The following is a 24,242-nucleotide window of genomic DNA, read 5'->3' as shown; positions in this document are numbered from 1 at the left end:
TGGTGAAATTTCATGCAGTTTCACTGACTGAATTTGAAGAGATTGGGATGAAATGCATCAGCTCAGGGCTTTAATAATAATGACACACGTATAGCAGGGGCTTGTGGCAATTGTAAGTATGGAAAAAATAACAAATGTGTATCAATGGCAAAGCAGTTGTCACAGGGTGTGGCCCTGTAATTGTGAGATTTACATTTGTTTATTTATCTGACACATTTGTCCAGTGCAACTTATAATATTAGGTTTTTATTGCAAGCTTCTCACAGTTTTTTATTTGTGTGTTCTTGTCGATGCCATTGAGTCAAACCTGAACCATAGCGACCACCCACGTAGTTTTCAAGGCAAGGGAGGAACAGAAGGGGGTTGCCAGTGCCGCCTTCTGTATGCTGGGGGAGACATGAAACTGCCCCACACCCTCGGTAAGGTTCGGACCCCATACCCACCAAACTGCAAGGTACCGGTAAATCCCGCCGTGCCACCACAGCCCCCTCATTTGTGGGTAAAGCATGGTAATTTTAACTGGAGAAATTCAGGGTGTGTACCTTGATGAAGGATGCTACAGCAGCAAGGTCAGTTGACAGCTTGGCTTGGATCTAACCCCTACGCTACCTGCTGCCTATACACACCTTGCTGAAAATGTGAGGTACTTACTCAAAATTGCCCAACTGTATAAATGGGGAAATGCTTGTATGCAGCTTAACATTTAGAATGCCATGGTGGTAGAGTAAGTAGCGTTGCTGTCTCACAGCGCCTGGGTGGTGTGAGAGGACGTGGGTTTGATCCCCATTCAGTCTGTGTGGAGATTGCATGTTCTCCCCGTGTCTGTGTGGGTTTCCTCTGGGTGCTCTGGTTTCCTCCCACAGTCCAAAGACATGCTGTTTAGGTTCACCCATAGTGTGTGAGTGACAGAGAGAGAGTGTGTGTGTGTGTGTGTTCCGCTGATGTACGGATGAGTGACCCAGTGTAAGTCATTGCGGTGAATAAGGTGTGTGGGCTGATAACACTACATAGAGTTCATTGGAAGTTGCTTTGGAGAAAAGTATCTGCTCAATAAATAAATGTAAATGTCAAACAACCTGGAGACTTTCACACCTTGCTTGGCTTGCTGTAACATACCAGCAGTGTACCATAGTTTTGCATTTCACTGGGATTGAAAAGTGCAAGTGAATTAAAGGGTCGTGTTTCTGCATATAAACTTTGCTTTCGTTCCATGTCTATTTATTATTCAGTTCATCTCTGCCCATTTGTCTCTTTGATCTGTGGCTGATGGCCCTATATCGTTTGGACTTTTACTTTTGGATTAGTTAAAAAAAACCCTCTTATTCCACTTTTTCCTTTTAATGTGTGATTTGAGGACTTGGATATTACTTTTTCTCTCTTATAAAAAGAACTCAGTCCCGTTTAACGGGTTCCTCTTTGAGAGTTACTTTTAAGAGCGTTGACGTTGGCAGCGTGGCCCGCAGTGTTAACGTAAAGAAACGATAAACAGCGGCTCAGCTGTTAATCCGAGCAGCTGTCTGAATTCAAATTTTTTGGTGAATTTAACCATCCGGACACAATGTGAAATGACTAAACGGTTGCAGCGTTCCGCTTTCCTTTGAGCACACGCAACGTGGACGCGGAACAACTCGGGAGAAATTTGCTGACATTTGTTATCGGCAAAAGTATTCCCCTCGGACGTGGCTATTTGGATGTAGTTCAGACTTTTTGGTCAGGAAAAGCCAGAGGCTTATGCATTTCCTGCCACAGAAGCCAAGAGCACAAAAATTTAAGACAGCACTAGTTTCGATAAAACAAGGCAAACATCAAACAGACGGGTGGAAAGCAGAACAGTGGTCGAGTGGTTAAAGTTCAAATTGGAAAAGGGGCCCTGCGATAACCCTGAATTTCCTCACAGAAATTGGCAGCTGTATGAATTAGACAATTACTATGACAACCATATCAGATGCTCTGGATAAAAAAAGTCTTACGTAACGACGCTTCCCGAAAACCAGCGGACGGAAAAAGGACCAGCGGTGCGGCTTTAAGTATTTCATATATCAAATCGTAGTGGGGGCGCGGTGGCGCAGCGGGTTGGATCGGGTCCCGCTGGGGGTGCCTTGCGGCGGACTGGCGTCCCGTCCTGGGTGTGTCCCCTCCCCTCCCCCTCCGGCCTTACGCCCTGAGTTGCCGGGTTAGGCTCCGGTTCCCCGTGACCCCGTATGGGACAAGCGGCTCAGAAAATGTGTGTGTGTGTATATCAAATCGTATTATATATCCCCTCAAATGAATTTAACACATGAACGTGGAACGGCCCAATGTAACTCTTGGGTATGTTTGTTAATACATTTAATGTATGGAGAAAGACATATTTCTAGGTTATGCAAAGGTTTACTTCAAAGTCTTGGCTGCAGGGTAACACCAGCATCCGAAACTTGTAATACATACGAAGCAGATGGTAAGTAATTGTTCCTGCATATGCAGAACGGTTTCCGATGTGTGGGCACCGAGAAGGACCAGAGCCGCTGGGAATCGTGGGAATCAACAGCGAGAATGATTGTTTGGATGTTTCAGGAGTTGTTAGCAAGTTTACGACCACCCATCTGGACCGAGCAACATTTACAGCTCTGGTATTCTGAGAACGTATTTAAGGGAATATTTTTGGCCGAGATCAACTGGGCTCTTGATCCTTTTAGATTCTTCCTGGCATCTTTGGTGTTTTTTGGAAGAGTCTGGCACAGTCGTTGGCAGGGGTGTTGTTATCGAATGCACCAGAGTTGCTTCCTTTGGGATTTTCAGCTAAAGGTTGCTAAACGGGGCAGCGGGTCAGAGACTGACTCCCATCCTCTGCCAGCAAGCCAGGGGAAAGGAGGTAAAATACCCCCCTTTTCACACCGCTTACACAGCGAGGCCCACTGCCGTGTCTTTCTCGGATTCCCAGTGCAACAAGGGGTTTTCACAAACCTCTGCATCCTTGGCCTCAACCTGTGCCCATGTTCCCTACCATCTTTTTGCCCATGGACTGGGATTAAAACGAGTGGCAAAATGCTCCGATGAGGCTCTCGGGCACATGGTGTGGGAATGCCCCCCTGACCCTTGAGCGGAGCCTCACAACACATAAAGAGCAACTCTCTGCTTTACCTTCAAAAACCTCGAAACTGGCGATTACACGAGCCAAAGATGCCTGCTCCCTTTTACACTCGCTGAAGCATTAAATGGGAGTCTTGTAAGCTATTAAAATTAATACTGCGGTCAGGAACGGCTGCGCTATTATGAAAGCGGTGATTACCTAGCCGCAGCAAACGTGGCCGTGATGTATGATGGGCCAGTGACGGCAAAGGGGGAAATACTCCCATCCGCATTTTGTAATCGGCGAATGTATGGCCTCTCGAATTTGGATTTGCAAAACAAAAAATTCCTGGCATCTGGGGAAACATGACCACTGATGATGAACTGAAGTGTTTGGGTTGGAGGGAGCAGCCGTGCCCCCCAACCCCATCCCCCCGGCCGCTTTTTTCCTGCTGAGAGACATCATGAATAATATACCCTCCACCCCTTTAAATGTTTTAACCGTCAGCCCAGGGGCCATATTGCGCCAACACATTTTTTCACTTTGCATTACACTTCAAAGAAAAGGGTATTATAACTAATGGAGATTTGCAACTCAGCTTCTTTTATGTTTATAGCACATTAGACATGCAAATATGTTTGGGTAAACAATGAAAAACGTATCCAGCCGAGCTCCGCATTTGAATTATTTATTCGGCAGCTTGATTAGGTGATAAGCGTATTATTTCTGAGTAGCGTTCATTTGCCGAAACGTGCGTTACGAAGAGCCGACCTGCCCACGTGCTCGTTTTCCGCTGATTCACCTGCAGAGCGTGCTGCTGTTTGCTCATGCTGTAAATGATTTACCAGATCCGGTTCTGATCTGTTTCCGTGAAGAGACGCAGACCTGGCACCCACTGACCTTTGGTTTTTTTCAGCTGCAGGGGGTTATGGGTAAAAAAACGGTTCATTTGCGGACTTTGGGGGATGGTACGGGGAAATGGAAGGGGGCTTGGGGGTGGAGAGTCCTGTGAACTCCTGGGATTACTTCCATGGCAACTGATGGAGGCGAACGCCACGCGGAGATGTTACAAAGCAGAGAAGGAGCGACCAGAGACCGTTCCATGAATAATGTAGCCGGTGAAAAAATCTGCAAATTCTGCCAGTCAGGCGCCTCATGGCCGAAACAAAGGGATTCATAAAAGCGGAGACCCCCGCCTGCACCGCCGTGTGTTCGCGGCAATTTTTTTAGGCGTTCTTTTTTTTTTTGTTCCGTTGCACCCGCTAAAAGTCGGCTTGGTTTGCAGTCAGAGAAATGATGCAAATTAATGCAATTCCTTTCTGTTAGTGTGTCGCCAAGAAGCACCGTGTTGCTGTTCAGTCTGAATGGCTGAGTGTGTATGAATATGTATGCTCCCCCCCGGTGTTGACGCGCGCCACGCTACCAGGGAGGACATCCACGCATTATGCGCCCTAATATAGCCTCCAAAAAAAGAAGCTCCGTGTCAGACAAATGCCCCCTGGGGTAATGAGACGTACATGCCCCGTTTGCTCACGGGCCATTCTCCCACACGTGGACAGCTGGAAGACTCAGGTGGACTGCTGCAAAGTTTCCGTCTCCATTTCTTCATCGGTCAGAAGTATCCTCTGTAATGGTTTCCCTCGCCCCTTTCGTTCAGAGGAGAACTGCGTAGGAGTTTATCTCGCCCCGTTCGTTTACCGATCCCCATTCGTTCGCGTGCGTCATCTGCGGTGAACTTTCAAACCGTTCGTTTGGTGGTGAGCCACATTCAAGATTCCCGTGCCGCATCTGTTCGACAACAGCAGTAAGGTTGCCCTTGACCTGTTCTTTCACAGTTGGACAACAGCGAGGTTTCCCTTGGGTCATGTCTTCAAGGGTGAACAATGACCGGGGTCCCTCAGCAGCGGCTCTCCTGCCCCAGCCTGAAGCCGATGTCGGAATATACTTTACATGGATCTTCTTTCGCTCTGCTCTGAAATCCCATTACTAGTCTGTGCTTTATCTGCGTGTCGCTACTAAATAAACATTGGGATTTGACAGGCGCTTTTCTCTGAAGTGAGTATGAAGCTTAGTGCAAAGTGAAATACAACGATAGAAGTGCTGCGCTGTCCTCCTTACAGAACTTGACCCATGTATATAGCAGAGCAGCATAACACTCTTTCACACTAAGGGAAACTAAGGGTCACCAGTCACCTGAAGCATATGTCTCTGGACTGTGGGTGGTAACCAGAGCACCTGGAGGACACCTATGCAAATGCAGTGAGAACGTGCAAACTCCGCACAGACTTAGAGTTGAACCTAAGCCTAATTGTACAGTACTGTGCAAAAGTTTTAGGCACTTGGCGAAAAAAGCTGTAAAGTGAGAATGATTCCAAAAATAATGCTCTTAATTAATATAGTTCCTACAAAGCTTAGAAACCATCCATCGTCAACAACTGCTTGTCCTGAGCAGGGTCGCAGCTGGCTTGGCCGGGTCCCAATCTCTGGTGGGTTTGGGGTTCGAGTCCTCCTTGGAGTGCCTTGCGATGGACTGGCGCCCCGTCCTGGGTGTGTCCCTTCCCCCTCCAGCCTTATGCCCTGTGTTGCCGGGTTAGGCTCCGGTTTGCTGCGACCCTGCTTGGAAAAAGTGGTTTCAGTGTGTGTGTGTGTGTGTGTGTGTGTATACGTACGTACACTTTCTTTCTTTAACAACATACAAAACCCTTACTGTAATACTGTAACTTTTCGCAAAAGGAACGCTTGGAAATCTAAAATATGCTCTTTCCCATTGACACTAATGCAGAAGACATTAAATTACTGTGTAAAAAAATATTTTTTGTGAAACATCTAAGTGCCTAAGACTTTTGCACAGTACTGTACATCCCGGGCACTGCGAGACACACATGTCTATGAACACGCTGTCTTCTGGATAGATTTGAATAGTAGATAATGGGTTGCAGAAAATGCACTGGTTAAGGACATGGGCTTGGAACCTAAAAGCTGGTACTGATTTTTGATAAAGGTAAAGTAAGGGGATAACATAGTTGTTGCCTTGCAGTCAAAAATTCCTGGTTCGAATCCAACCTCCCACAGTAAGATTGTTGAACTAGGTTCTTACTTCAAATTGCTCAAGGAAAATTACCCAGCTGAATAAATGCATAAAAAATGTAAGAATGTAAAATGTAAATGTAAAAAATGTGAACTAAATCACGCGTCATGGATCAGGATTCTCCGTTAGGACCCCATCGCCTGGGCACGGGGGTACGTCGGAAAGACCGCGCTCGCTCCGAAGCGGGGTCATGAGTATTCCGGTGGCACCGCATGTTCCGCAGCAGTGCTTCCCCGAAGGAAACGGCACTTAAAGACGCCGGCGCGAGGATTACTGCACGGCGCCCTTTCATATCCAGTCGTTTCACCGTGAATTCGATAGCCCCCTCTTTGCACACACCCCTGGAGCTACTGGGGTGGAAATGCCCACGTGACGCCACTCAGACAATGAAGCCTTGGGTCGGAGGGGTAGCAGCGTGTGCACACACACCTCTACCCAGGCTCAACGTGACGGCACTCCTCCTTCCCTTCATTAGACAACTCGTCTTCTCACGCAGACGGTTTCCCTGAAACTCATCAGTCGTGACGGGGACCAGATCACCTTTTTGTCTTTTTATCTTTCCCTTCAGTTTTTCATTTTTTCAGGGCTCGCTGCCAATGTTTTGCTGTTAAGGCAGTGGCTCGGAGCCCCCGACGGGATGGGGATCAAAAGCAAACCGTGTCAGGAAACGGTGACAGTTAAAATGGTTTTCAGCAAATTAAAAAAACACCAAGGTCTTCCAACAACAAAATAAATGTGATTGACGCTGCGTCTCGGTTGCGTAACTGAGACAGACTTGTCCACCGTTAGGCTTCAGTTACAAATTTCACACGGCTGAACTGGTGAAAGCAGAAACGTAACGCATTAACGTGGAAATAATAACTGATTGATATAAAGCGGCAAGTCAGAAATGAATGCCCTCAGAGCGCAATATGAGATGTGATTGATTACATCTATCAACACGCACCGTATTTTTGCACTCTCTGGGACCACTTTTCAGCATCTTGGTTGAAATTGTCATAATATGGACCGTAACATCATAGGCTGTAAAGAGCGACGGGGTCGTCCACAGCTGAACAATTCCTCCTGCATTCTCTCAATATCTCTGTGACGTTCCAATAAAATTGATATGCCCAGATGTTTTATCGCTAGCATTGGTTCATGATCACAGAGTGATGCTGTCAATGCGAGCTCACTCATTCAGGTAATATAGTGGTTAAAGCTGCTGTCTTTGGATCTGAAGGACCCCGGTGGAGTCCCAGCTCCTGCTGTAGTACCCTTAAGTTACTTCACCCTAAATGTTTCCAGTTTAAATTAGCCTGCTGTATGAAAGGGTAAATAACTGTAATCTGCTTTGGAGAAAAGCGTGGTGAAATAAATAAATACTACATTTACATGTATTCATTTAGGAGATGCTTTTCTCCAAAGCGACGTACATCTCAGAGAACAGCATAAAAAGTGCTCTGCACCAACATTTAGCTTTTCTCCAAAGCAACTTAGAATATTAAGCCACCGACCATGATTTACTCATTCATACAGCAGGGTGACTTTTTTTGGAGCAAGTCAGGGTAAGAACCGTGATCAACGGGTACTACAGCAAAGAGCAGGATTTTAACTTTTTGAGTCCAAAAGGCAGCAACTTCAACCATATATAACATAATGATAATCCAACAGTAAAAAGGCTGACAACTGAAAAGAGAGTTAACGTGGAAAGCACAACTACCTACGGTTCTCATGTTGGAGACTCGTAGAGTTCACAGTTGGGTGCCTTGATGAAATGGGAATGGCAATGAAGTGCCATCATTTCCCAGCTGGTTCTTCTCTGGGTTATTCTGAATTTGGGAGTGATGCATTCTGTGTCATTGTGAAGTCATTGCTGCAGAGCTTTCGCGATACGAGCGGCCGTTCGGCACAGGTTCACTCCCAGGACAGCGATGGCGCTGCGTCCTGCATCCAAATCCAGAGCGGAACTTTGGAAGAGGCATTACAGCCATACTGGAAGACACATGCTACTCGTTGCCATGATCCTTGCCTAGGGAATATAATGACTTCGATGCAGCTGTCAATATTTTTGAGTCTGACACTCCAGTCAAGCATCCACTTGCTTCAATTTTTTCTCAAAAAGGTACATTAAAATAAAAAGAACGCACGATCTCAGCGGTCGCCTGCTGCTCCTCGGATGCCATTTCATCGGGGGATAAAGGATCACGCAACGTGGTCGCCACCCTTATAGTCGTAAGACATGGGATTTGCCAATCTCTCGTACCACGTGCGAGGATCTGAGATGTTAAGGCTTATGGGAATCACATAGTACATCCCTTTTTTAAGAACACCAGAAGCACCTCTGGGGCATTACTGTAGGATTACATATTTATCCTGTGTTTACCATAGGCTCAATTGCATTTATTTATTGCTGTAGTGCATTTGCCCTCTGTTGCTGCTTTCGGTGCATAGCCGTATTTGCAGCATGTCCAGCGGTATAAACAGAAAAAAGTCTCAAAACGTACATGAGTTGCAAATAAAGAAATTAAGTGAGAATCGCGTTACTTGGGGATTAAAATCCATACAAAGCATTCCCACAAGCCCTTGCTTCACTGTCAAAATTGAGAGCGTAAAGTGGTGCCTGTTTTTTCCAGAGAAATACAGCTGATACCAGGTGGGTATTATAAACTTAGCCTTCCCGCTGATGTTACCGCTTCTGTCTAGTTTCCTTGGGAAGGGATTTGCTCGAGCTTGAAGGGTGGCCAATTTTGCGGGGAATGCACAGTTTCCTCCTTCTTTTAACTGCAGGTTAGTTTTTTCCTCCTCAGTACAGCTCCATGAAGGTGCCTCCATTCTGCTTCCGTTTTGGAGCAGCTGGCCTTGGCTGAACCTGAGTGGGCGGAGCTTATCCAGTGGGTGTGGCACAGTGTGTGGGCGGAGCATAATTCTTTTGCATTTGCTGACATATCTGCCCGTTCCACGCTTCTGGGCCTATCTGCCCTGACTTTTCTGAAAGAGTTTTACTAAATGACTAGCGCATTTCCAATAATCAAGCCGGGCAGAAATTATCAGTCCAGTTTATTCAGCCCAGGAAATATTGGTACTACTGTTGATGTCAGGGTTTTTCAGCTTGTTGGGAATGAGTCCAGGGTCTCAATGAAGGTATGCACAACTTGAATGTAACAAACTATAGTAAACAACAACAGCAAGAATGAAAGTAATTGTGATTTATATAAACTACAGGTGAGTGAACATATATAGCCATTATTATCAAACATTATTTAGCTGATGCTTTTCTGCAAAGTGCCTTGCAATGTTAGGGTTGTTAGCTAAGCTACTTAAAATTTATACAGCTGGGTAATTTTTACTCTGTCAGTTCAGGATAAGTACCTTGCTTAAGGGAACTACAGCAGGAGTTGGATTTGATTGCAGTGCAACTGCTCTAACCGACTATTTTAGCTGCTTAAGAGTCACTCAAAATGTAATATAAAACTTGAAATATAAATATCTCATGTTTAGCATATCTCATACATGAACATGGGACATTGTGGAGATCGCTGGGACATAGATCACATTGTTAGTGGGAGGCTTACAGCTCTTTGCAGAACTTTCCGGAAACTGGACATTTGGGTCTGTGTGAATCCCAGGGTGGGTGTATAGTTTACACTCTTGAATCCGAACCCTCAGGAAGTACTCATGATTGTCAGGAGGGTGAAGTGTCGAACCAAGATACGAGTGGGCCACCTGAGAAGAGGGCGCTCGCAAAGTGAACTTACCCACAATACAACCATGTGATACCCCCCCCGTCCCCCCCCCCCACACACACATCCTGCCCAAAACAGCAGGGCCCTGCCTTCTTCTGTGCTGATTTATAGCTTTGTCCTTGCATCTTCCCAGCGCGTCGCATCAGCATCAATATCAGGCTGGTCTTTCTCCCCATATTTGTTTGGTTGATATTAATGGTGGTGCTCGCAAAGCGATGAGTCGGCGCTTCCTTTGTTCGTTTGACAACACTGACAAGGCCGCAGCGTCCGGAATACTCGCTCAAGAAGAACGCGCTCCTTCTTTTTGTTAAGACAAACTGTCAGCCAGGTGCCTGATGCCTGGACCCCCCATTGTGTCTCTACGCTCTTCGGATGTTTCTCTCCCAGTTGTAGGTGAAGAACTGGAAGTGATATCGGCTGCGATCGAGTGTTGACCGAAGGGTTCCACGTTAATGTTTAGTTAAGGTCTGGTGTTTGTAAGGTGCTCTGTTTGTTTGGCCTGTGTGAAAGCCTTGATTTCCCCGTGGAGTCTGTGTGTGAGCCTCCAAGTTAAACCCTCGATGGACATTGTTTATTAATGTAGTAAACACACCTGGCCAAGGTTTGGTTTCCATAACAAAGAGCCATAAAGAGACACACCATCTCTCCCCAGTGCTCCCACTATCGCCGCGCTCTCCGGCTTATAGAGGCAGATTTATGTTTCATTCTCCTGCTATAGTGCTTCCTTTACGGCCGGTGTTTAGCAGTGCCGAACACTGAGCGGTACCCCAGGAAGAGGTTGGTTGTCATTATAGATGCCAAAAAGTGAAGTAGGTCCTGAGTTGGTGTAACTGGGCAGGGAATGGGGGATGCAGATGAAGGCAATGATAAAAAGTAGTGGAGGATGTATTGGTTGGCAGTAAATAACCACTGCGCTATCAAAAAAATAGCATGGCTCTAAATCCATAATGTAATGAATTAATGGAACAACCAGTTAAATAAGCAAAATTATAGGTTCAGGAAACGGTGTCTATAGTGGGACCTGATGGTGAGGAACAGAAGAAGGAAAAAATGAGGAGACCACAGCTGGGGTAACCTGAGGACGACCGACCAGCGCCTGCCTCCTTCTGTGCGGGATGGGGGGGGCACCCAATTTGCACAACAACAGCAGAGCTCAGGCGGTCTATGAATGCGGGCCCGCAGACCCCCCGACCGCTCAGTCGGGCTAACGTCGCAGCCCGCGTACACCACCCTCCCACCACTTCATCACTGCGTGTCATGGGGCAGGCCGTCGTGTTCGCATGGACGCCAGCGGATGTTTGGGAGGGGAGCCGGGGGGCATTAACGGTGCTCATGGCAACGTGGCCAGCAGAGCGGCTCGGAGCTCCTTCATGCATAATGCAGTGGCGTGACACCCGTCAGGAGCACAATACGCCGTGACATGCGGCGGAGCAGCGGAGCGTTCCGTTGCTCCAATCAATTAGTAGAGCCTTGCTCTGCCCCCGCGTGGCTGCCGAACAGGGTCGCGGCCCATGATCCCACACCGACCCACCGTTTCCCGCAAACACGCAACACGGTTGCGGCGACGGTCACCGTGTACGGTCCTCGTACCGACACCCTGCCAAATTTGCAGCGCTTGCCGAGGCGTTAATTTGAGAAAGTGCACAGACGGTATCTAAATAGCATCTGAAACCACATCCTAAAACTGAGACCAACAAGTAATTCCGAATTAAAAGCTTAGCTTTCCACTTGGCAGTTCATATAAGGGCCAGTCATGTTTGTCAAAAAAATGTTGAAATGATCCTAAGGAAAAACAAAAGGCGTTTGATATTTCCTCCCAGGGGGTGACATCTATAATTTACACTGTCTGGCATTTAAAAATCGTCTCCGTGGAATTTGGAGGTTCTTTGTGGAGCGGCGTGCTCTACGAACAGCCTGTCTTTAGTTAAATAGCTGTGCTTTCAAAAGATCCCGGCCCTTTGTTGAGCGGTACTCCGCACGCAGCTTGTCTTCGGCTAAATAGCGGTGCTTTCAAACGCTATAAGGTCTTTGTCGAGGAGCGCGCTGTACTTGCAGTTTGTCTTAGTTAAATAGCAGCGCCTTCGAAAAAGGAGGTGTTTTTTTTTTTTTTTTTGTCCAGCGGTCGACTACACGTGCCGCTCGTGCGTTCATCCGAATAGGGTTAGGGTTTCAGGCAAAACCTCCAGCGTGTTTCCGGTGCTTTTCCATGTAATTCACGTTTTATGGATTTTCATTGTCCGAGTCTGAGCGCGTTTAATTTTTATTTGCTTAAAAAAAATCAGTTTATCTGGAAGGACTAGCTGTAAATAACTAGCTGCTGTTGACACCTCAGTTTTTCAGTGCTGACAGTTTCATTGCATTTGAAGCGGTTTTTCTGGGCATGAGGTCTGTCTTAACGTCCGTCTTGTGACTCCGGCGGAGCGATTCCTTCCGGCTGACGGCGAGTCCGACGCCGAGGTCCGCGGGGCAGCCGGAGGCTCTGCGGGGGATGCGGAACAAAGGGCGCTCTTGGCTCAGATGGCGTAAAGCGTGTCTGCCACTACCTGCTACCCTAAGAGCTAAGCTGCAGTGGCAGAAAGAGTCCATTCTGGATCATATCAGTCAGCCAATCAATGAGTCTGTCAGTCAATAAAATTGATCATCTAACTGATGAATCTGGTTGGCAATAACAGCAACACGCTGGGTTTGTTTACTAGATTTCTCAGAAGAGCCCGAGCATTGTAACCGGCAGCGGACGGTGCAGTGGTCAGAGCCTTTGCCACCGTACCTTGAAGGTCTCCGGAGCAAACCCCATCTCCTGCTTTCATACCCTTGATGGAGGTACAGCAATCCCTTGATTTACCAAATTAATACGTTCTTGAAAATGGCGCCGATACGGAAAGCCTATTTCGCATTATTTTTAATGGAAAAAACAACAGTGGGTTCCCAGCCCATCCCAAAACATCAAACTAATTTTCTCAGATATCACTAAAACACTGAAAACATGCATATAACTATCAAAGCATGATTTCAACATCATGTAAAACACATTTATTAATTTAGCAGACACTTTTCCCCAAAGTGCATGGAGGGGGTGTGGTGGTGGTGCAGCGGGTTTGACCAGTGCCTGCTCTCTGGTGGGTCTGGGGTTCGAGCCCTGCTTGGGGTGCCTTGTAACAGATGTGGTGTGTGTCCCCTCCCCCTCCAGCCTTATGCCCTGGGTGACTGGGTTAGGCTCCGGTTTGCCCCGACCTCACTTGGGACAAGCGGTTTCAGACTGTGTGTGTTTTCTCCAAAGTGATGCACATTTCAGAGAACAATGCAACGATGCTTTACACCAACAGACAGAGAGATGCACACATATGAATGCCTTCATGATGATCAAACACTTAATGTGGTTATTATTGTGTATGTTTCTAGCCAGTTTAGGAAAGCAATTGCATTTTCCTTATATCCGGTAGATAGCAATGAACCTTTAAAAATGAAATTTATGTTAAAAAATAAGTGCAGACAACAATTTATAATAAACAAGGGGATTTAGTGCAATGAACTGTTGCTGTACACATGGAGTGAAGAAAACACAGCTGATTGTGAGTTGTTGTGACTGGCAGAGTGAGGAGGCTTGGCAGTCAATCTTGCACTGGAACTGCACAGATTTGCACCGCATTCGCACTGTAACTACACAAAGCGGAAACCAGACAGGAAGCCAACTGGAAACAGCTGATGGTAACCAGCAGCAACTACAGCACAATCCTGCACTTCCGGTTCAGTTGTGTGACGCATGACTTTCAAAATTTTCTGGAGAGGCTTTCAGTAAATTTTGTCGTGCTAATTTTTCATCCTGGAAATCAAAAATTGGGTATCAAAAGCTAGGAGCTCGTATAGTGAAATTTATCATAAAGACAGTATCTAAATTGCGAGGTGCTTGTACTTATCCTGATTTGACATAGTGGAAGGTTCCCAGCTGTATAAGTGGGTGAATAACTGTAAGTTGCACTGAAGAAAAGTGTCATCTAAATGTAGACATACACACACTGTTTAAACTGCTTGTCCCCTATGGGGTCACGGGGAACCGGAGCCTAACCCAGCAACACAGGGCATAAGGCTGGAGGGGGAGGGGACACACCCAGGACAGGACGCCAGTCCATCGCAAGGCACCCCAAGCAGGACTTGAACCCCAGACCCACCGGAGAGCAGGACCCAGTCCAACCCACTGCGCCACCGCCCCCCCTAAACAATATAGACATAGTTTCTCCAAAATTAAGTAAAATATATATAAATCAATTAAAATTTACAAGGAGTTTGCATTTCCTGTTGCCCTTGGTATATTATGAGAAGCACAGCTGAAATGTACATCCCACTTCTCTGTCATCGTGTAGCAACATATTGAGTTCAGAGAATTTTTTCAGGAGATCATGTGTTATGTGTGTTATCCTGGGAGAAAACAGGTAATTGCTTTTCTCATCTCCCTCGTCCTCTCCCCTCATTCTGAGCTCTGCTGGCTGGCCTGCGCTGACCGGCTGCTCGCTTGTCTCTGGTCGAGGTGCCCCCTCTTTGTGTGCCTCCTATATGCGGCTGCTCTTAAGCCATAGGAGGCAGGGAGGACATGCTGTTCGCTCCGGCAGGTCCCTGCCCCTCTCGTCACCTCCATGCGATGTCTGATTCCTTTTAAAAGGATTGCAGTCTGATAGAAGACATCAAGAAACTATATCGTCATTTAACATCCAGGTTTTTTTTATATGCAGGTATTGACGCATAGAAAACACCAAGACTCCAAGCTGTCAGATAAAACATAACACCATATTTATATGCTATATGGATTTGGATGTGCATTCTCACTTGAGGTTTTTGATCACATGTTAACTGTAAATATAGTAAGATGCTAGACTGCGAGGTGGATGTCTGATTTTTCCCTAAATGGGGGTTTTTCGGTCAGGGGTGGCCAGATGCACCAGGCACAAGGAACACCTTCCGAGCGCAGGTCTCTCTGTCTCTCTCTCTGCTGTGCCTATAAAGGACAATTCTCCCTCCCCACCTACACATTTCTTCCCTCCTGGACGTCTCACCTCGCTGTGTAGTGAACACACGGGCACTCTGCTTGCCTAATGAAGTCAAATGGTCGCGATGCCTGTTGCCATGGTGACGCCAAGGCAGGCTGGATATCATGGCGATGTGTAAGTGAGAATACAATCTGTGATTGTTTGGGGCCTGACGGCTTCCCATGGATGCTCCTGTCGGTGGAGGATTCCGTACGGCAGCGGGGAGAAATTGGCATCTCCATTTTAATCACAGCACCAGTGTCATTTACATGGTTCATTTCATTTAAAACTGCATATTGTGGACTCACGGGGGGCGCAGTGGGTTGGACCGGGTCCTGCTCTCCAGTGGGTCTGGGGTTTGAGTCCCGCTTGGGGTGCCTTGCGACGGACTGGCGTCCCGTCCTGGGTGTGTCCCCTCCCCCTCCGGCCTTATGCCCTGAGTTGCTGGGTTAGGCTCCGGTTCCCTGCGACCCCGTATGGGTATGGGACAAGTGGTTCAGACAGTGGGTGTGTGGGTGTGGGTGTGTGGGTGTGTGTGTGTGTGTGTGTGTGTGTGTGTGTGTGTGTATTGTGGACTCAGTTGCTGGTCGCTCAGTCTTACACATTACTCGTCCTGTTCGGGGTTGCAGTGATCCAGAACCCATCCCAGAATTGCAAAAGCTACACCTCTGGATGAACTGTCGGTCCGTCACAGAGCAGACACATGCTGCGGGTAATTTAATGACTAAATTAACTGGTTTAATAATCCCAACTCATCTGAACTGCTTGTCTTTGGACTGTAGGAGGAAACCAGAGCACCCAGAAGAACCTCACACAGACAGTGGGAGAACATGCAAAATCCATGCAGTCTGAGCCAAATTCAAACCAAGGTCCAAATGGCCCAGGTGCTGTGAGGCAGCAATGCTACCCACTGTATCACCTTGCCACCTGTGATTTGCTGATGCTGTTTCAAATTTATGCAACTTAAATTTTTAATTATACAGGACATTTTTTGAGAAGGTTTTTATGAAGCACATTGTTTAAGAGTGTAACATCAGATCCCTTATTCAATTACAGCATGTTGACATGTCTTCACCAGGCACCAGGGCCAGACTAGGTACTTACCCTGAACTCATACAAAAAAAAAAAAAAAAAGAAAAACTACACAGCTTTGTAAATGGGTAAATATCTGTAAGAAGCTTAGCATACAAATCTAGTTTTGTAAATTTCTTCAGAGAAAAGTGACAGCTAAATGAATAAAGAATAACGACAATAATAATAGTAACGGTTTGGATACTAAACCGAAACCTTCCTGAGCCAGAGAGTCACCAGTTTTCATTGCGTTGTTTCACAATACCCATTTATGTGGTTGTAGAGTTCCCTAATCACTGCAAAACCCAATAATAACAGAGAAGGTAAAGGATTATAATTTTCTTTGCTGAAAGAGCCCATTATTTTAGTTATGTACAATTTACAAAAATAAATGTAAAGGCATAACAGTTATGGAACTCTGTAGAGATAATTGTATAAAAGGCAAAAGCTTCAATATGCTTTCAAAATGTATACTTGAGTCCCAAGTGCCTGATGCCAGTAATTGGTGTCAGAGAAACTCTGATTGTTATTATTCAACAAAGTGGTTCTACCAAGTTCGTTAATGTGGATGGACGTGCTATATAATTAAGTTTCCATTTAGGCCTTGATTTGATGAAGCATCAGTTTTATCAAAGCCAGAACATTTGCTTCTCCCTGAACAGAAATTCCTATCTCTGCGAATCTATTTATGCAGCCAGTGGAGTGAACTTTGGAGGATATAATAACACACTTAATAGCCCATACCTTTCGTTTATTATTGCAGTTAACTTGTAGAGCTGTGTTCTAATTGATCTGAAATTGAAAAGGAAATTACAGACCGATGGACCTCTCCCTGGCAAACTGATAGAATCGTGTTAATTGGAATTGGAACCACAAATTGCCTTTTGATTTTTTTTTTTTCCCCACTTCCTGTTGGTACATTTTGACTTCTTGTTGGCACTTCCTGTTAGCATTTCTTTTTAACAAGCACCGACCTGTTGGTAGGTTATTACCGTGTTATTTTCTTCAGAATTCTCTCAAATTGTTCAGCTTTGCTCACGATTACAAACTCCTCGGACAGCAAGTGTTACCAAAAACATGAAGTTGTCAATTTTATTGGACATATCTGTGGGATTATTCCATTAATCTATTATCAATTACCTCTTGTCCAGTGCAGGATCGCGGTGGTCCCAATCCCATCCCGGAAGCATGGGACACAAGTTTGTATATGTTATGGCTTCTCTGGTTCCGATGACCAGCTGTAATATCGTCTGAGGCGCATAATAAATATCGAAACTGAAACTAAAAGCGACACAAATGCAGGAAGAAATCTAATGTCCAGCTCACCTTTATCGTTAATTCATTCCAGGTGTTTCTTTCGTTTTTGTTGTTAGTGCTAAGGGGAGTCAGCTGGGCATCAACTAGGCAAGATATGAGACAACTGCAGTGCACTCATGGATGTATGAATTTGCCCATAGGGCACATGGCCCAACGCTAAGAACAACTGGGGTCATAAGGACACCGGATCAGTGTGTTGCTGCCTTGTGTCAAAAAAATTGGCATACTTGTAAGAAGCTCTCACGAACACAGTAGGAACGTGTGAACTCCACAGACTCACCTTGGGCCGGTTTCTAAATCACTGCTCGGAAGCAGCAGCTCTACATTCTGATGCACAGAATGCAAAAGTTTATAAGTAGACGTAGATTTTTGGTGCCGGTTTCCCCCAGGTGCTCTGGTTTCCACAGTTCAGTAATGAGTTTCAGATGAATGAGTGACTGTAACTTGCTTGTAGTGTGTATGTGTGTGTGTGTGTGTGTGTGTGTGTGTGTGTGTGTGTGTGTCACTGCTGTACTATATAGATGGGTGAATGATTGTAGGGAGTATATAAGTGTACAGCCTCTCCCCTACTTACGACCTATGTGATTTAACAACCACCTGTACCTACGACTGAAAAAAAAATACTGTATAAGTTTTAAAAAATCTAGAAAAATATATGTAAATAGAAAAATTACAGTTGGTCGTACGTCCGCCGAAATATACACTGGTTAGAGCCATTACTTTGCAGTTGAATGACCCAGCTTTGAAAAACCAAGGTTTGAATCCTGCTGTAGTACCTTTTATTAAGGTACTTTGTATTTTACCGGTAAAAATGGGTAGATCACTGTCAGTAGTTACAAACCTAACGTTGTAAGCTGCTTTGGATAAAGGTGTAAGGTTTTGAATTATGAGCAGGAACCAGTTTTTATGTGTAGATGACTCATTTTTGATGATGCAAAAAACTGCACTCTGTATTACTGCCCATTAAAGTTATTGGCTTATAGTTTTAGTGGGAAGGGTCTTATATTGATTCTATTGCTGAAAATAGTTTCAATTTTCATGTTTCAAATTATTCCCACAGTGCCATCTCAACAAGCTCAAATCGAATTAATTTACAGTCGTTCCAAGATGAATGGTCGGTATAATTACTGAAACGAGAACCCTTTTCCCAGACACATTTAGTGTTATTTCGAAAAGAAATGTTTCAGCGGTGTCCAGGCGCTAGCGAGTTTGTGCTTTCCACCGGTTAGTGCCGGACTAATCATTTACACTGAAGTCAAAGTGCATCTCGTAAGACTTGCTTGGACATAAGGGGCCTGTGCAGATAGCGGAGGCTCATTTTTCACTCGATCCTTTGAAGACTTCAAAGCGTTTCGTAGGGCAGTCGCTAATTTCCGAAGGAAGGGGACGACGGAGGAGAGAAGCCGAGATAGGGGCTTGGTTGAAGTCCAATGAGCTTTAGACAAATGCTCTTGGTTACCCTCGCAGATAAGAGCAGCTGGTTTAAGAGGTACATGGGAAAGTCACCGGCCGTTTTATCAACAAATGTTTTTTTGGCTCATCTGACAAGCACAGCTGCCTGTGTAAAGTGATAAACAGGTCCGTGTCCCCATTTCCTGTCTCTGAAGGAGCCTGAAACATCCCCCTTTTATTTGTTATTCTGAAACATCATAGTCTTTTCAACGCGCGGCATCAAATGTGCGATGGTTCTCCAAACAACCATTCCAGCTATATATTCAAATCAGATTTTTTTTTCTATGGATTTTTCTAAAGCTCTCCCACGTTGCGTGTGCCCCAAAGTGAATGCATTGTACTGCTCACCGACATTTTCCTGGCCACTTTTTGTGCTGATCCATGCTCATCCCACAACCACGTTATGATGAAAAGGGATTTCGAAGCCGGCTGAAAGCTAGCCGTGGCTCGGGAGAGCGTTAGCCCCCGGTGGGGGTAGTACACGCTCACAGCCCCCTGGAACGTAACGTTTAACCTCTGCTGGAAGCTGCCGGAGAGCGGAATGAGCGGGTGGCTCAGGATCGCTCCAGGGCCCATCCTGTTAGCATGAGCTCAGCGGGAATATAGTGTATTTAAGGTGCTCAGTCTACCACGTGTACACCCCCTGAGGTCCCACTCCATAGATAATGATTTCCAAAATGCCAACCTGAAGCTCTCCTTTGGCACATGGTGAGCATTCCGGCACATTAAACATCCATCGAGTCGTCGCTTTTCTCAAAAGCAGCTTACAATGTTAAACCACCTACCCATTCATCCACGTATACAGCTGGACAATTGTACTGGAGCGGTTTAGGACGAGCGCTGTGCTCAAGGGTACTACAGAGATAGGCGGGATTCAAACCAGCAGCTTTTAACTCTGAAGGCAACAGCGCTAACCACCATTCTACCAGCTGCCCCAGCAGTTTTCCGGCGGTGAAACCCATTTGTTTGCCTCCGAGCTCACCTTCACATGTCTATTTGTGTTGCTTAGCTCTGCTGTGCACAGCAACCACACGGCTGCATTTCCATATGCTTATCCAACGTACATATTGTTGTCAGGAGGATCAAGCGCAGCACATCCGCGAAAACGGCATCGTCGAGATGGCCGTCCGGCACAATTATGCATCGGAACGCGACCGACGCGAACCGGCGTTCCTCATCACGCGCTGCGGGCAGTTCCAGAACACAGATAAAAATGCTGAAAATTCCCGCTTTCCACTCTGACGCTTGAGTGCTGCTCGCAGCGCCACGTAGGAGGGCTTCTCTAATCTATATTTTAGGCCTCCTAATAATAGTTTCCCATAAAAAAACTCTGGAGAGAGACATTAAAAACAGCAAAAGGCTCCCATCCTCGCCGTCTCTCCGTTTTAAATAATTAATAGAGCTCGAAAGGAGGCTTAGGCTGTTTAGATGTGAATATTAAAACTTGGTTTCCAGCGGTTTTTCACTTGTCCTCTGGCGAGACGTTGCATCTCGAGACGCAAATAGCGGACAGTTAATTAAAGTGCTTAACTGGGTTGGTTAAATATCTGCATGTCTGAACGCGGGGAGAGGAAGCTCGGCGTGCTTTTTGTTTTCCTCGCTCCCTGAGGGGGCTTCTCAAGAGGCTCCGCTGGAGAACATCGCCCCTGGTTCGAGCCAGCGCCGCGCCGTAGGCGGTTCGAGGCCGATCCCTCGCAGCGGTGGAGCACAACTGGTATCCTTCCTTCCACCATGTGGAGAGGTGGGGGGGGGGGGTTCTTATTTATTTATTTCGAGCTGGCGAGGGGAACTTGTTGGCCGCGGTGAGCGGCTCCCGCAGACCTGTCAAGTGCCCACCCGTCGCTGGCGGACTGCCGGGTGCCATCGGCGAGGAAGAGCGAGCATCTCTCTCCAGCTTGTTGTTACGTCTCTGAGGCTGCCCGATGTGCTCAGGGCGGGTAGCGCAAACTGGCACAGAACTGACATCAGCCTAACGGGGCGAAAATTAATTAAAAAGTCACACGTGTTATTTGCGGTTGCTTTCAATACGATTACTGGAGATAAATAACGCTCGACGTTTCTTTCCGACAAAACGCTCCTTTTCCCGAACAACAGAATGAGAAGTTATTTTGTGCATTAGTTACACCCTCCCCAACACCACTGCATAATAAGAGCAAACAAAAGAGCTGTCCATTAGGCTCTTTAGATGATTAATTGGCAGGAAAGTCCGTAGCTCGGCTACATATCCTGTTCTTCTATGCAGTTAAATTTGTTTTTTTTTTTTTGCAAATTGCATGAAAAAATAATTAGGCTGCTCAGCCTTCAGTTGCTGTAAGTGCAAAGAGCAAATATCCATCTTGGCAGAAAGCATTAAGCTATTTTCCTGCCATTTCAAGAAGTCTGCAGTCATTATTTCTTGCACAGTTGCTCACAAATGTACTTTCCAGTGTCTTTTGTGATACGTACAAAATTATTTATCTTTATGTTTGTTTTATATCAAGCCACTTGGGAGTCTTGCAATTTTGTGGATGGCACTGAAGCGCAAAGTGCAGAGACAGCTGTATCTCTGCCTCGAAATCTGGACCGCGTTTTTCACTTTCCAGCAGAACGCCGTTTTCGTGATTTGTTCTTGCAGGACTTTCAGATTTGTGTTAGATGCTGTTGCCGTGTTCATGCTCGTTCCCGCAAGGCCTTTTCCCACCTCTGTGCTTTGTGTGACATTGCTATTTCTGTTGTTGTTTCATCATGCTGGTTGTGTAAGCCACTTTGAATAAGTGTATCAGCCAAAATAAAATACATAAAATGCAAATAAATATGGTCACAGGTGGCTTGCCCACTTAGCTGTACTCTGAACAACATGAGCCAGGTTGACACTGCTATATTTTAATTGCACTCCTATCAAGGAGCAAACGCCACTCTGTGTGACTGTTATAGGTAGTACGGATGAGATTGATTTTGACACAGTTCTCCAAAACCAGCCCAGCTTTGCTTCTTCCAAAACAACCGTCTGCTTCACAACTCCCCTTTCTTACTCGTCCTTCCGCTCCCACGGTGGTGCTGTCCCATCCTCCTATACCGTGTGACATCTAGGGTTGTTGGGACCATTGCATCATCCATCCATTCAATATAATGATTATCTATACAGGTGGTCCCCGATTTACGATGGTTTGACTTGCGATTTTTTTGACTTTACGATGGCGAGCTGGCAATAGACGTTCAGTAGAAACCAAACGCTGAAGTTTGAATTTCGATTTTTTTCCCTGGCAAGCGATACTCTCTCGCGATGCTGGGCAGCGACAGCGATCCGTATCTCCCAGTTTGTCACGCAAAGGTCTGTATTAGGTGTATTAAATGCATTCTCGACTTACGATATTTTCGATTTATGATAGGTTTCGGGGAACGTAACCCCATCGTAAATCGGGGACCACCTGTAACTGATTGTTGGTGGTGGTCCAGAGCCTGGTCCAGATGGGATGCCAGTCCATCATAGGGTAACATTATATGCGTTATCTATCTATTTATGTATGCTTTTTATTTTTCCTCTTTTATTCCAGTGCTTGCTCTGTCTGTCTGTCACTGACGGGAGCTCTCTTCTTTCATTTCATTGTCGTCCACCACCATCTTGGACACGAGAGTCTTAGATTTTGCTCTTCCATAGTGACCGCCTTTCCTTTTCCACGTCTCTTTTTACCCATGGAGCCTCGGTAAATCCCGTCTGTGACAGTGAATGTCTGAGAGATGTCTGTGCCCCAGCATCAGTCTCTGCTATGAATGGCGCTGGCTCTCTGTGAAATCCGTCTTTATGATGAAAGGCTCTTCAAAAAAAATCCCTCCGACTGTTTTTTTCACACCTTTCACAGAGCTCATAAAACTGTAAGCGCTAAAACCGCTCTAGGACGTTACCTCGGTAAACCTGTGCTCAGAACGCCTTGGAGCAGTTACAGTGTTGTAAGCAGACTGTGGCAGCGACCATACAAAGGGACAATTTTGCAAATGTATGTGGCTCAATATTTTACGGGCGTGAACTCGGTTAAGTGTCTTTCTCCAGGATTTCACCTGCAGGGCCTCCCCTGGGATTCGGAATTGAACTGACCACCGTCAGGTTACAAGTACATCTGAAACTGCATATCACCTTCCTCCTTCTTGGTTTCCTCTTCTGAGATGCTCATGTCGTTCAGTATTATTCCCCTTTTTGAAGCAGATGAGGAGTAATATCAGCAAAGCATTTTGAATTTTGCGCTGTGTGATCTCCTTCCACCCAGGAAAATCATCCTTCTGGACTGGCTACCAGAAGCAGAGAAGATATGAAAACACAACGTAGGAGTCTGACTTTGTGGATTCAAAGTCGGTTTTGTCTCTTCGGGGTATGGCAACATTTTCTTTGACTGTACAATAAGAAAAAATGAGACCACCGGGGGTAAAATGCCATTCACAGAAATACAAACTGCATTTAAAAGTAGTCGGTAGACGCCCAGTGAGATTAAAGGCTCTAACAGATAGAAGATACGAGATAGAAACAAAGGCAAAAATGTCCATGAAAAACTTCCTGTTGTGCAGCAGCGCTTTTTGGCGGGTTGGGTGAAGTTTCCAAATCATATTTAGTTTCACATTAAGAAACTGTGGATTTTTTTGGGGGGAGGTTCTGTGATCTCTGGACTGCAGCTGTTGTTCTCTGTTTCCGAAAGGTCACGATCGCAAGGGCAGCTCACCCTGTTTTGGAGAATCATTTACTCTGGACACAAATTTCATACACCGTGTCTTACTGTCTTCGCTCCTGTGCCGAATGTGACATTATTTTAATGCTTTTCTCACCTTCGTTGCTGCTTTTTGTGGAGAAGAGTTGCATTGTTGTTCCCGGCCTCTGAAAAGTTTTCTCTCTTGTAAGCCCTCCGCTGATGGATGGGCGATGAGCTAAATGAGGTGTTCTTGACAATGAATGCATTTTTCCGTTATTATAAATCAGTGAGGACCCCCTCCCTCCCGACTCCCTACCTCCATCCTTGGGGACCTGGAACATATTCTGATTTGCATGCTTCTCAGCTAAAGTGGTGTAAACACCGGTATGGAAAATGAATTACTTTCCACTGAGGGAATGGGAGACCTTGGCAAGCAGGGCACTTACACACTGTTTCTGGCTTTAGTTGTCCTCACATCGCTATTAGCGTTAGCATGAGCTAACGTTAACACTTAATGCTAACTCTAAACTATAAATGTTCTGGGGGCAGAGCCTGACCTGGTTTTTGGAAACTAAGCATCAAACATTGCAGGATAAGGAGATAAATTAGCTAGCTTAATAATCATAAATCAGTGCTGCTTGTTCTTTTAAGCACATTTGAATTCTTGGCATCGTTGGACTGCAGTCATTCTCTCTAATGAAGACATATGGAATGCAGATATATTAAAATCCTTCAGCGTCCTGCTAGCAGGAGGGAAAAGAGCAATGTCTTTTTTTTTTTTTTTTTTTTGCCCAGAAAACCTGTTGTAGAAATAATTAATTTTGTCACCTCTGAAAAAGGGAAAAAAGAAGTGACTGCATAGCAAGA

At 45.7% G+C, this 24,242-nt stretch overlaps 1 protein-coding gene across 4 annotated transcripts in view; it reads left to right on the top strand.

The window, feature by feature from the left end:
* The window catches only part of LOC108929635 (sodium/potassium-transporting ATPase subunit beta-1-interacting protein 3), a 122,759-nt gene that overhangs the window by 23,388 nt on the left and 75,129 nt on the right, over window positions 1-24,242 (top strand). The window lies entirely within an intron of this gene.

The sequence above is a fragment of the Scleropages formosus genome, chromosome 9 (assembly GCF_900964775.1).
Source record: "Scleropages formosus chromosome 9, fSclFor1.1, whole genome shotgun sequence".
In the NCBI taxonomy this organism is placed as follows: Eukaryota; Metazoa; Chordata; class Actinopteri; order Osteoglossiformes; family Osteoglossidae; genus Scleropages; species Scleropages formosus.
Note: the sequence above shows the minus strand (reverse complement) of the source record. Positions and strands in the feature narration are given on the sequence as shown.